The following is a 13,649-nucleotide window of genomic DNA, read 5'->3' on the forward strand; positions in this document are numbered from 1 at the left end:
AAACGTTATACAGACTGCACCACAGATTAGGACTGAGTCCATATCACTGAAACCGTGGCAGCAGCTTTACTAGCTACATCTCAGTAGTCTGTAAGATTAAAATCTTCTATGATATTTGTATTACCCTTGTGACATGTACCTCAAATTCGTCAAATTGGATGATCAGCCATGATCATATTGAATGGCGGTGCAGGCTCGAAGTGCCGAATGGCCTACTCCTGCACCTATTTTCTATGTTTTTATGTTTCTATGTGATTTATAATATTTCCCTCTCACAATAATATATCCTACCTCATATTGGGCCAGAATCTGTTTGCACAGATTTGCCATCAGTCTTCCCCTCATATCCACTACTTTCTGGACTGAATATGGAGGACTTTTCCACTGGCGCTTCACATCTGAAAATTCAGTGATGTGCCTTCATCCGAACAAGTCCTTGTGACATACCTTGCGACATACCTTAACAAGGCCCTGCGCATTTTGCTTCATCAGGAAGCAAGTTTACGTGCAACTTTGCCAGTGGTAAAAGCCGTAAATGCTTTTTATAGATTTTGTTTTTAAATTTGTAAGAAGTTGGGAGGTCATGTTGCAGTTGTATAAGATGGTGCATGGGGAAAACTTACTGATGGGCCGAAGGGACTCCTCCTGGGCTAGTACAGGACTGGGCTGAAGGGACACTTAAAAAAAAAATCTGAGTGAATTCTCAGTGATAGGCACTTTGTCTGGACTTTCCTGGCCTGGCACGGGCCTTTTGGGCCAAAATGCTCCTCCTGGGCTATTACGGGCATATTGGGCAATAGGGACTGGTTTCTGGGCTAATAGGGGACATGGGCCAAAATTAGTGGTTTCAGGTAGGCCAAAGTTGGACTGGCAGTTGACTCACTCACGGCTGGTGGGCTGGCAGTTGACTCACGGCTGGTGAGCTGGCAGTTGACTCACAGCTGGTGAGCTCACACACACAATCCATGACACACTCCCACCACACACAGACACCCTCCATTCACACACACACTCACAGCCACCCTCCATCTCACACACACTCACTCTCACACAGTCACAACATATATATGACAGTTAAATTATTTTGCATCTACTCACGTGGCTGAGCACAGCCTCTCCACTGAGCGGGACTTCCAGAGCGAGCGGGACTTCCAGAGCGAGCGGGACTTCCAGAGCGAGCGGGACGTTTGGACAAAGCAGAGTGCAGAGCCAACAATCGAATCCAATGCATTTCAAGTCAAGCGCAGTGAGTGCAGGGTCATCAATCCAATCCATTCCATTTCAAGTCACGCAAAGTGAGTGCAGGGCCAACAATCCAATCCATTCCAATTCAAGTCAAGTCAAGCACAGCGAGTGCAGGGCCAACAATCCAATATTCCCAGTCAAGTCAAGTCAAGTCAAGCAGAGTGAGCTCTGGGCCAACAATCCAATCAAATCCATTCCATTTGATGTCAAGTCAAGACAAGTACAGTGAGTGCAGGACCAATAATCCAATCCATTCCATTCCATTTCGAGTCACGTCAAGTCAAGCACAGTGAGTGCAGGGCCAACAATCCAATCCATTCCATTTCAATTCAATTCAAATCAAGTCAATTCAAGTCGAGTCGAGTCAAGCACAGTGAGTGCAGGGCCAAAAATACAATCCATTCCATTTCAATTCGTCAAGTCAGGTCAAGCCAAGTCAAGCACAGCGAGTGCAGGGCCAACCACACACATGCACGCACGCACGCGCACATGCACGCGCATGCACACGCATGCACTCATACCCACACTACACCTCACAAACACACATGTACACACACACTCACACCCTCCACCTCACACACACACTCACACACATAGTCACACACCATATATATGACAGTGAAACTCTCTTGAATCTATTCACACAGCCTCTCCACTGAGTGCGACTTCCACAGTAAGCGGCACTTCCGCAATCAGCGCGACCTCTGCATTCAGCGGAACTTATGCGATCAATCAGTGCGACCTTTACATTCAGCGGATCTTACGTAATCAGGGCGACCTTTCCAATAAGGGGAACATACGGAATGAGCGGAACCTTTGGACTAAACACAGTGGGGGTTAATAAATAATTTCTTCCTTCGTGGGGGCTAACAAAGCATTTCTTCCTTCCAAACACAGTGGGGGCTAACAAAGCATTTCTTCCTTCCAAACACAGTGGGAGGCTAACAAAGCATTTCTTCCTTGCAAACACAGTGGGGGCTAACAAAGCATTTCTTCCTTGCAAGCACAGTGGTGGCTAACAAAGCATTTCTTCCTCACAAACACAGTGGAGGCTAACAAAGCATTTATTACAAGCATTTTGCTGGCTAACAAAGCATTTATTGCAAGCACATTATTGGTTAACCAATCATCATTCATTGCAAGCACAGTGGGGACGAGCAAATCATTTATTGCATGCACATTAAGGGTTAGCCAATCATCATTTATTGCAATCACATTGCGGGGTAACAAATCATTTATTGCAAGCACATTAAAGGCTAACCAATCATCATTTCCTGCAACCACATTGCAGGGTAACAAATCATTTAATGCAAGCACATTAAGGGTTAACAAATCATCATTTATTGCAACCACATTGTGGGGTAACAAGTCATTTATTGCAAACACATTGTAGACCCATGGTTCAGTAAACTCACATTTCAGTAGACCCACCGTTCAGTAGACCCACCATTCAGTAGACTCACCGTTCAGTAGACTCACCGTTCAGTAGACTCACAGCTTAGAATCACAGTTGTGGCCTCTTACTCATGATCTTCCAGATTGACTGACTCACGTCCGACATCTGGGGCTTTATACTCCTTCCCCTCCCAAAAGGGGCGTTTCCTTCATCATGCTTCATCAATCAGCTGATCTCACGATTTTTTAAACATTTATAACTTTTATATTTCAGTGAGTGGAAACATTCTTGGGGCTGCTGCAGCGGAGGAGGACCATGATTAAGATGGCCATAAATCATAGCGATATAGGGTAGCATTTGTTTCTAAAATCAATTAACAGCATAGACAGGAAGTGGTCAAGATAAGACATTTAGTATAATAATAGATGACCTTATAAGAAAATGAATGCTCTCTTTCTTGAAAACACAAGAGTTTCTCCTCAGGAAAACCAAATTGCTGGGAATTTTCCATAGTTAGCTTTTCTCAGAAGTATGGATCCGAGGGACAGGACTACCTCTATTTTCCTGGCTCCTTACACCAACCTACAGTTCCACCACAGCTCCTAAGGATCCTTATAGTCTGAGCTACAAAAAAAAAGCAGAGGGTTTGTTCTTCCAAATATATGTTCTTGGTGTCTGCAAACATCTGGCATATCTTCTCAGTGCACATCTAATGAATACCACATGATGGTCTTCTCCTCTTCTTAGGGGGCCATGTGTGATCAAGGATGGCTTGCTTGCCCTCTAGTTCTGATGTAACTAATGATGTCAGCATGGAACCTTGCAGCTTCTGCCACAGGCAGGAAAGGAGGCTTTTGGTACAATGGTGGGTGGTTAATTTAGAAGGTAATTAATTACTGTATTTCTTATATTTACACTGTGCTTTTGGCTGCTCCAATATATGGACCTGAGAATCTCAGTGCCATCCTTCTCTACTTTAGGCTGATATTTAGTTTACTGTAGAGATACAGCGTGGAAACCGCCCTTCGACCCAATGATTACCCATTCACATTAGTTCTGTTATTCCAGTTTCACATCCTACACACTAGGGACAATTTACAGAAGCCAATTAACCTACAAAAGTACATCTTTGCAATATGGGAGGAAATCGGAGCATTTGGACCAAGAGTCAAGAGTCAACTGTGTTTAATTGTCATATGTACTGGGAACAGAACAAAGAAGTTCTACATTCTACATCTACAACTTTTTTCACACAGAGAGTGGTGAATCTCTGGAACTCTCTGCCACAGAGGGTAGTTGAGGCCAGTTCATTGGCTATATTTAAGAGGGAGTTAGATGTGGCCCTTGTGGCTAAGGGGATTAGGGGGTATGGAGAGAAGGCAGGTACGGGATACTGAGTTGGATGATCAGCCATGATCATATTGAATGGCGGTACAGGCTCGAAGGGCCGAATGGCCTACTCCTCCACCTAATTTCTATGTTTCTATGTTACATACATGCTGACACAACAACTCAACAAATACATGTATAACAAACAATAATACTATAAATTATGGATAGACACAAGATGCTGGAGCCACTCAGCAGGTCAGACAGCATCTCTGGAGAAAAGGAATAAGTGACATTTCAGACTGGGTCTGAAGTAGGGTCTCGACCCAAAAGTCACCTATTCCTTTTTTCCAGAGATACTGGCCAACCCGCTGAGTTACTCCAGCATTTTGGGTCCATCTTCGGTTGAAACCAGCAAGTGCAGTTCCTTCCTATACAATAAATTGTACCGAGACGGGACTTTAGAAAGAATGCTGATATTGGTTCACATATCCTGCTCGTGAATTAGTGGATTCTGGAAAATGTGCATTGATGGTACATCACTGTGTCATATACAATATGGAAACATGCCTTTTGATCCACTCAACCCATGCAAGCTATCCATTTGTACAAACTCAACTTTAATCCTATTTTATTTTGCACATTCCGATCAATTCCCTCTGATTCTACTATTCACTTCAACACTAGCTGCAATTCAGTGGCCAATTAACCTACAAACCTGTGCATCTTTGGGAGATAAGTGGAACTCAGAGGAAATCAGAAGGCTATGTAAATTCCACGCAGTCATCAGCGGAGGTCAGGTGAGTCACTGGATCTGTGAGCCAGCAACTCTTCTAACTCAGGGGGGCAGGCATCTTTGCTGCTAGGTAGACCAGCTTTTTTCTTAGGTTTGAGGTTTTGATTTACACTATTTTCTTCCCTCAGCCATCTTAACATAAAAAGTAGAACATAGAAGAGTTGCCTCTATTCTCTGCATATCCATATGCTTATTCAAATGTCTCTTGAATACCACGATTGTATCTGCTTCAACGACCACCCCTGGCAGCACATTCCAGTCATTCACCATGTAAAAAAAAAAACTTGCCCTGCACATCTCCTTTAAACTTTGCCCTTCTCACCTTAAATCTGTGACCTCTAATATTAGGTTTTCCAATCCTGTGAAAAAGGTTCAGACTGTCTATCCTATCTATGCCTCTCATAATTTCATATACTTCTATCGGGTCTCCCCGCATCTTCTGACGTTCCAGAAAATAATCCAAGTCTGGCCAATCACTCCCAATAGCTAGTACCTCCAAATCGATGCATTATTCTGGTAAATCTCCTCCGCATGCAATACTATAACCAAAGTCCTATAAAACCCAAATCATGACTTCCTGACTCTTCTACTCAAGGCCCCAATTCAATTCAACTTTAATGTCATCGCACAAATACAAGTATGAGTACAACGAAATGCAGTTTTGCGTCAGTCCATAGTAGTTGTGCATAAAGAAATAAAAAAATAGAAAGAGAGAAGATACAGAATAATCAAAAAATACAGAATAATTAAACAATGGGGACGGAGGGACCGGAGAAATCTATCGGCGGGACTGCGAGTTCAGCTATGTGATTGTGTTGCTGTAGAAGCTGTTCCTCATCCTACTAGTACGTGACCCGAGGCTCCTGTACCGCCTCCCTGATGGGAGGAGGGCAAACAGTCCATGGTTGGGGTGTGAGGGGTCTTTGATGATCTTCCCAGCCCGTCTGAGACACCGTTTGAGACACCAATCTATAGAAGCAAACATAACATATGTCTTCTTTATCATTGAGGTGTTGCTACTTGCAGGGAGTTAAGGACTTGGAACTGAAGATCCATCTGTACATCAATTCTGTTAAGGGTCATGTAATTAATAGTATATTTTCCCCTTACATTTGATAATTTCAGCTCCCAAAGTACAACACCTCACACGTGCTTGTAACAAAAAGCTTTTCACTGTACCTCGATACATAAGATAACAAACTAAACCAAACTAAATAAATACATGGGATGTTCCCCCTCTCCTCCCACAGCTTTCATTTCCTCTATTCCATCATATTGTGTGCAGCCCGTGGAGAACCGTTTTCATCATTTTCTCATCAGTGTTTAAACAAGTATTGAAAACCACACGAGGTTGTGTGAGGGTCCATTGAGACCATCCCAGTTTCTACATCAGCAGATGTTTTGGGTGGAGGTTTTGTGCCTTTTGGTCATCTCATTTATCTTTACGAAATTTGAATAAGCATCCATATTAAACACTGCACTTGATTAGCCCTATGATAAATTACCCAATTCATGACTCTCTAATTTTTAATTGCCCCTTGAACCTAATAACTTGCTAAATCATTTCAGTTAATGTTCAATCATGTTTATGGTCCTGGAGTTACATATGAATTAAACTGGGTAAATTTGGCGGATTGATTGTAATTTCTGATATTGCATTTTCATTCTACAATTATTGAATTACTTGAATTTAAATTCCCCACATGGGTCTCAAAATCAAACTCTGGATCAATAGCTCCAACTTCTGAACACGAATGTAGTAACTTGTTTGTGCTGCCCCTAAATTATCATATACATTGGTAAACAAAACAATTTTCTTCTGGTTGGGTAAAGGGGTATAAAAATGTTTTAAAGACTAGCCTAAAATAATGCCAAATTAACTTCTACAAACCAGAACAGCTTCCCGTGGATAAGGAAATGCAATTAGAAACTCCCCATTCAGCTATCTCCCAGTACAAAGCTTATCACATCACTGAGATTAAATATAAATGGTCACTACAGAAATAGTAATTGAGTCATACAGGACGGAAACATGCCCTGGGGCAGAACTCCTTCATGCCGACCAAGATGCCCATCTAAAAATACTCACATTTAACTCATATCCATCTAAACTTTTCCTATGTGTAGGAAGGAACCAAAGATAGACACAAAATTCTGGAGTAACTCAGCAGGACAAGCAGCATCTCTGGAGAGAAAGAATGGGTGACGTTTTGGGTCGAGAACCTTCTTTACCCATGTATCCGTCTTAAACTCTTTTAAATGTTGTTATTGAACATGCCTCAACCATTTCATCTGGCAACCTGTTCCATATACGTACTTCCCTCTGTGTGAAACAGTTGTCTCTCAGGTCCCTATTACACCATTCCCACTGACCGTACACCTAAGCCCTCTACTTCTTGATGTTCCAGCCTCGGGAAAAAATTACTCTGTGCATTCACCCTATCTATACCCCTCAGGATAATATACACCTCTATAAAATCACTGCGGCTGACCATAGCCCATGGCTGACGGAGAATGGGATGTCGAGCCCGCGGCTGAGATTGGAGCCATGGGGCTGGGGTCTGGGTCAGTGCCATGGAGGCGTCCAGTGAGGATCCACAGGCGATTGTGGAGAGGTTGGTACGGCAGTCGATGGGGGCACCAACCGATTGATGAGGACAGACACGTGGAGTGAGGACGCTGCTGCGGAGGGAAGGTACAACGGAGGACCTGGCGTGGGGGACCGCCGTGATGGAGGGGGGGAAGAACAATGAACAATGCGGGCCTGGCATTGGGGGGGGGGGGGGGGGGGGGTGCCATGAAGGAGTGCCATGAAGTTGGGGGGAGGGGGAGAACAAAGGAGGTCCTGGCGCAGATACTGTGAATACTTTGTAACTTTGGCAGTGCCCATATGTGGATACTATTTGCATACCTCGGGTATGCAAGCAAAGAATTTCACTGTGACCTCTCACATGTGACAATAAAGTATTCATTCATTTACCACTCAGTCTTGATAGACCCAAAATGCTGGAGTAATTCAGCAGGTCGGGCATCATCACTAGAGAAAAGGAACAGGCGAAGTTTCAGGTCGAGACCCTTTTTTGGAATGAGAGTCAGGGGAGAGGGAAACTGTCCTGGGTAAAAGACACTGTGCATTCACCCTATCTATTCCTGTCATGATTTTATATACCGGTACCTTTATATGGTCATCCCTCAGCCTTCTGCGATCTAAGGAATAAAGTCCTAGCCTGCCCAACCTTTTCCAATAGATCAGGCCCTTGAGTCCTGGCAACATCATTGTAAGTCTTCTCTGAACTCCTCTCAGCTAAATGACATGTTTTATAGCAGAATGACAGAATCTGAACACAACACACCAAGTCTTTATTACCCTGTTTACCAGTGATGCCACTTTTAAGGGAACTCACGCCCCTCTCTTCTACAACACTACCAATCACTACAAAAGTCTTACCTTGGATTGACTTCCTCCTTCTCTGGTTTGACTTTGAATTCTCATCTGAAAATGAACACCTTTGCCAAACTGGTAAATAACTAGTATATAACTTGATTAAGTGGGACCCGTTGGGTCCCAGCATCACACAGGAGGGCTGGGTCCAACGCAATATTCCACCTCTCCACCAATTCTAATATTGGTGGCCAGTTGGGGGGGGGGGGGGGGGCTTCTGGAGCGCTAGTATGGGTGTTGTGGGCTGAAGGGACTGGTTTCCAGAGGGCTAATATGCAAATTGTGCGCCAAATGGATTCTTGGGGTGGCGTCTCAGTCAATCAAGCCTGTTGTGCTGGCAACTCACTCACGCACGGCTGGTGGGCTGGTAGTTGACACTGCTAATCCTTGAAATTCTATTTCAAGCAGGGTATAAGGCCACCAAATTCAAGTGCAGTTTCTTACCACTTCTAGCAGGGTGCAAGGCCACCAAATCCAAGCGCAGTTTCATACCATTTGAAGTAGGGTGCAAAGCCACTAAAGAGAGCAAGTCGTTACCTCGCCCTCCTCCATCTTGCAAAGACTGAGCCACACCCACATTTCCGGGTTTTATAACCCCTCCCCCTCCCCCCCCACCGGAAAAGGTGTGGCTTTCATGGAGTGATTGACAGGAGAGAGATTCTCAACATTTAAAAAAAAACTAATAACACTTTATTTTTCATTGATGGGAAGAATTCTCTGCACCTGCTTAGCAGAGTGGGACTGAGTAGGATGGCCAAAAATCACAGCCGTAACTGGTAACGTTTTATCTAAAATCAATATAGTGCAAACAGGAAGTAAGTGCATTTACAGTAGTGCCTTTCAACTTCAAACCAAAGCACCAAAGCCATCATTTACAATAAGTAGTGCATTTCAACTTCATGCCACCATTTGCAGTAAGTGGTGCCTTTCAACTTCAAGCCAATGAACCCAAGCCAATGCACCCAAGCCACCATTTGCAGTAAGTAGTGTCTTTCAACTTCAAGCCACACCCAAGCTACCATTTGCAGTAAGCAGTGCCTTTCAACTTCAAGCCAAAGCAACCAAGCCACCATTCGCAGTAATAGTGCCATTCAACTTCAAGCCAAAGCTCCCAAGCCATAATTTGCAGTAAGTAGTGTCTTTAAATTTCAAGCCACAAGCAAGCCACACCAAGCCACCATTTGTAGTAAGTAGTGCCTTTTAACTTCAAGCCAAAGCAACCAAGCCACTATTTGCAGTAAGTAGTGCCTTTCAACCTCATGCCACCATTTGCAGCAAGTAATGCCTTTCAACTTCAAGCCATTGCACCCAAGCCACCATTTGCAGTAAGCACTGCCTTTCAACTGCAAGCCAAAGCTCCCTAGCCACAATTTGCAGTAAGTAGTGCCCTTTCTACTTCAAGCCAAAGCTCCCAAGCCACCATTTGCAGTAAGTAGTGCCTTTCAAATTCAAGCCAAAGCAACCAAGCCACCATTTGCAGTAAGTAGTGGCTTTCAACTTCAAACCTCTCAAGCAACCATTTGCAGTAAGTAGTGCCTTACAACTTCAAGCCAAAGCAACCAAGCCACCATTTGCAGTAATAGTGCCTTTCAACTTCAAGCCAAAGCAACCAAGCCACCATTTGCAGTAAGTAGTGGCTTTCAACTTCAAACCAAAGCTCCCAAGCCACCACTTGCAGTAAGTAGTGCCTTTCAACTTCATCAAGCCACAATTTGCAGTAAGTAGTGCCTTTTAACTTCAAGCCAATGCACCTACACCCCCATTTGCAGTAAGTAATGCATTTTAACTTCAAGCCATTGCACCAAAGCCACCATTTGCAGTAAGTACAACCAAGCCACCATTTGTAGTAAGTAGTGCCTTCAACTTCAAGCCACACCCAAGCCATCATTTGCAGTAAGTAGTGCCTTTCAACTTCAAGCCAAAGCTGCCAAGCCACCAGTTGCAGCAAGTAGTGCATTTGAACTACATGCCACCATTTGCAGAAAGTGCCTTTCAACTTCAAGCCACACCCAAGCCATCATTTGCAGTAAGTGGTGTCTTTCAACTTCAAGCCACACCCAAGCCATCATTTGCAGTAAGTAGTGCCTTTCAACTTCAAAGCTCTCAAGCAACCATTTGCAGTAAGTAGTGCCTTTCAACTTCAAGCCAAAGCAACCAAGCCACCATTTGCAGTAACAGTGCCTTTCAACTTCAAACCAAAGCTCCCAAGCCACCATTTGCAGTAAGTAGTGTTTTCAACTTCAAGCCAAAGCACCCAAGCCACCATTTGCAGTAAGTAGTGCCTTTCAACTACATGCCACCATTTGCAGTAAGTAATGCCTTTCAAATTCAAGCCATTGCACCGAAGCCACCATTTGCAGTAAGTAGTGCCTTTCAACTTCATGCCACAATTTGCAGTAAGTAGTGCCTTTCAACTTCAAGCCAATTCACCCACGCCCCCCATTTGCAGAAAGTAGTGCCTTTCAACTTCAAGCCACACCCATGCCATCATTTGCAGTAAGTAGTTCCTTTCAACTTCAAGCCAAAGCAACCAAGTCACCATTTGCAGTAATAGTGCCTTTCAACTTCGTCAAAGCTCCCAAGCCACCATTTGCAGTAAGTAGGGCCTTTCAACTTCAAGCCAAAGCAACCAAGCCACCATTTGCAGTAAGTAGTGCCTTTCAACTTCATGCCACCATTTGCAGTAAGTAGTGCCTTTCAATTTCAAGACACACACGAGCCAAGCCAACCAGGGGAAGTGGGAGGGAGGAGGGGAGGAGGAAGGGGGGGGTGGAAGGGGGGGGGGGGAGAGGAGGGGGGGGAGGAGGGGGGAGGGGGGAGGGGGGGGAGGAGGGGAGGGAGGAGGGGGCACACTTTCTGGAGTGCTAGTATGAACCATTTTAGAACCAATAGCTATTTTTTGCAAGCTTTAGAACCAATAGAGACACGTTTTGCAAGCTTTAGAACCAATAGGACACTTTTTGCAAGCTTTAGAACCAATAGATATTTTTTGCAAGCTTTAGAACCAATAGACATTGTTTTGCAAGTTTTGAACCAATAGGTGCAGGAGGAGGTCATTCGGCCCTTCGAGCCAGCACCGCCATTCATTGTTATCATGGCTGATCGTCCCCTATCAATATCACGTGCCTGCCTTCTCCCCATATCCCTTGACTCCACAAGCCCCTAGAGCTCTAACTAACTATCTCTTAAATCCATCCAGTGACTTGGCCTCCACTGCCCTCTGTTGCCAGGAATTCCATAAATTCACAACTCTCAGGGTGAAAACATTTTTTCTCACCAAAGTCTTAAATGACCTCCCCTTTATTCTAAGACTGTGGCCCCTGGTTCTAGACTCGCCCAACATTGGGAACAATTTTCCTGCATCTAGCTTGTCCAGTCCTTTTATAATTTTATATGTTTCTATAAGATATCCCCTCATCCTTCTAAACTCCAGTGAATACAAGCCTAGTCTTTTCAATCTTTCCTCATATGATAGTCCCTCCATCCCAGGGATCAATCTCATGAACCTACGCTGCATTGCCTCAATCACACGGATGTCCTTCCTCAAGTTAGGAGACCAAAACTGTACACAATACTCCAGATGTGGCCTCACCAGAACCCTCATACAACTGTAGAAGAACCTCTTTACTCCTATACTGAACTCCTCTTGTTATGAAGGCCAACATTCCATTAGCTTTCTTCACTGCCTGCTGTACCTGTAAGCTAACTTTCCATGACCGGTGTACAAGTACGCCCAGGTCTCGCTGCATCTCCCCCTTACTTAACCTAACCCCATTGAAATAATAATCTGCCCCCTTCTTTTTGCTGCCAAAGTGGATAACCTCACATTTATCTATATTATACTGCATCTGCCATGCATCTGCCCACTCACTCAGCCTGTCCAGTTGCGGCACCAACACCGAGGCTTGCGGCACTCCACTAGCCACTGCCTGCCATCCTGAAAATGACCCGTTCACTCCTACTCTTTGCTTCCGGTCTGCCAACCAATTTTCTATCCATGTCAACACCCTACCCCCAATACCATGTGCTCTAATTTTAGTCACCAGTCTCCCGTGCGGGACCTTATCAAAGGCTTTCTGAAAGTCTAGATACACTACATCCACTGGCACCCCTTCATCCATTTTACTTCTCACATCATCAAAAAATTCCAGAAGACTAGTCAAGCATTATTTCCCTTTCATAAATGCATGTTGACTTGGACTAATCCTTTTACTGCTATCCAAATGGCCCATTATTACCTCTGTAATAATTGACTCCAGCATCTTTCCCACCACCGGTCAGGCTAACTGGTCTGTAATTCCCCGTTCTCTCTCTCGCTCCTTTCTTGAAAAGTGGGATAACATTAGCTATCCTCGAATCCACAGGAACTGATCCTGAATCTATTGAACATTGGAAAATGATCACCAATGCATCCACTATTTCTAGAGCCACCTCCCCGAGGACCCTGGAATGCAGACCATCAGGTCCAGTGGATTTATCATCCTTCAGTCCCATTAGCCTACCCAATACTATTTATTGCCTAATGAAAATGTATTTCAGTTCCTCTACCCTCTTAGATCCTCTGTCCTCCAGTACATCTGGGAGATTGTTTTTGTCTTCATTAGTGAAGACAGATCTGAAGTACCTATTCAACTCTTCTGCCATTTCCTTGCTGCCCATAATAATTTCACCCGTAATAAATTGTTGTGCTATTGAAAGCATTGCCTGCAAGGGTGGCAAAAGCAGATTCAATCAGAAATTTACGAAAGGGAATTTGATATAAAGTTGAAGGACAAATAATTAGAAACATAGAAACATAGAAATTAGGTGCAGGAGTAGGCCATTCGGCCCTTCGAGCCTGCACCGCCATTCAATATGATCACGGTTGATCATCCAACTCAGTATCCCGTACCTGCCTGCTCTCCATGGATCCCTTTAGCCACAAGGGCCACATCTAACTCTCTCGTAAATATAGCCAATGAACTGGCCTCAACTACCCTCTGTGGCAGAGAGTTCCAGAGATTCACCACTCTCTGTGTGAACAATCTTCCTGCATCTAGCCTGTCCAACCCCTTAAGAATTTTGAAAGTTTCTATAAGATCCCCTCTCAATCTCCTAAATTCTAGAGAGTATAAACCATGTCTATCCAGTCTATCTTCATAAGACAGTCCTGACATCCCAGGAGTCAGTCTGGTGAACCTTCTCTGCACTCCCTCTATGGCAATAATGTCCTTCCTCAGATTTGGTGACCAAAACTGTACGCAATACTCCAGGTGTGGTCTCACCAAGACCCTGTACAACTGCAGTAGAACCTCCCTGCTCCTATACTCAAATCCTTTTGCTATGAAAGCTAACATACCATTCGCTTTCTTCACTGCCTGCTGGGCTATGGGGAATAGATGGGGACAGGGCTTAATTGGTTGGTTCCATTTCAAAGAACATGCAGAAGTGCCACTGGTACA

This window comes from Leucoraja erinacea, chromosome 1 (genome assembly GCF_028641065.1).
Source record: "Leucoraja erinacea ecotype New England chromosome 1, Leri_hhj_1, whole genome shotgun sequence".
Lineage (NCBI taxonomy): Eukaryota > Metazoa > Chordata > Chondrichthyes > Rajiformes > Rajidae > Leucoraja > Leucoraja erinaceus.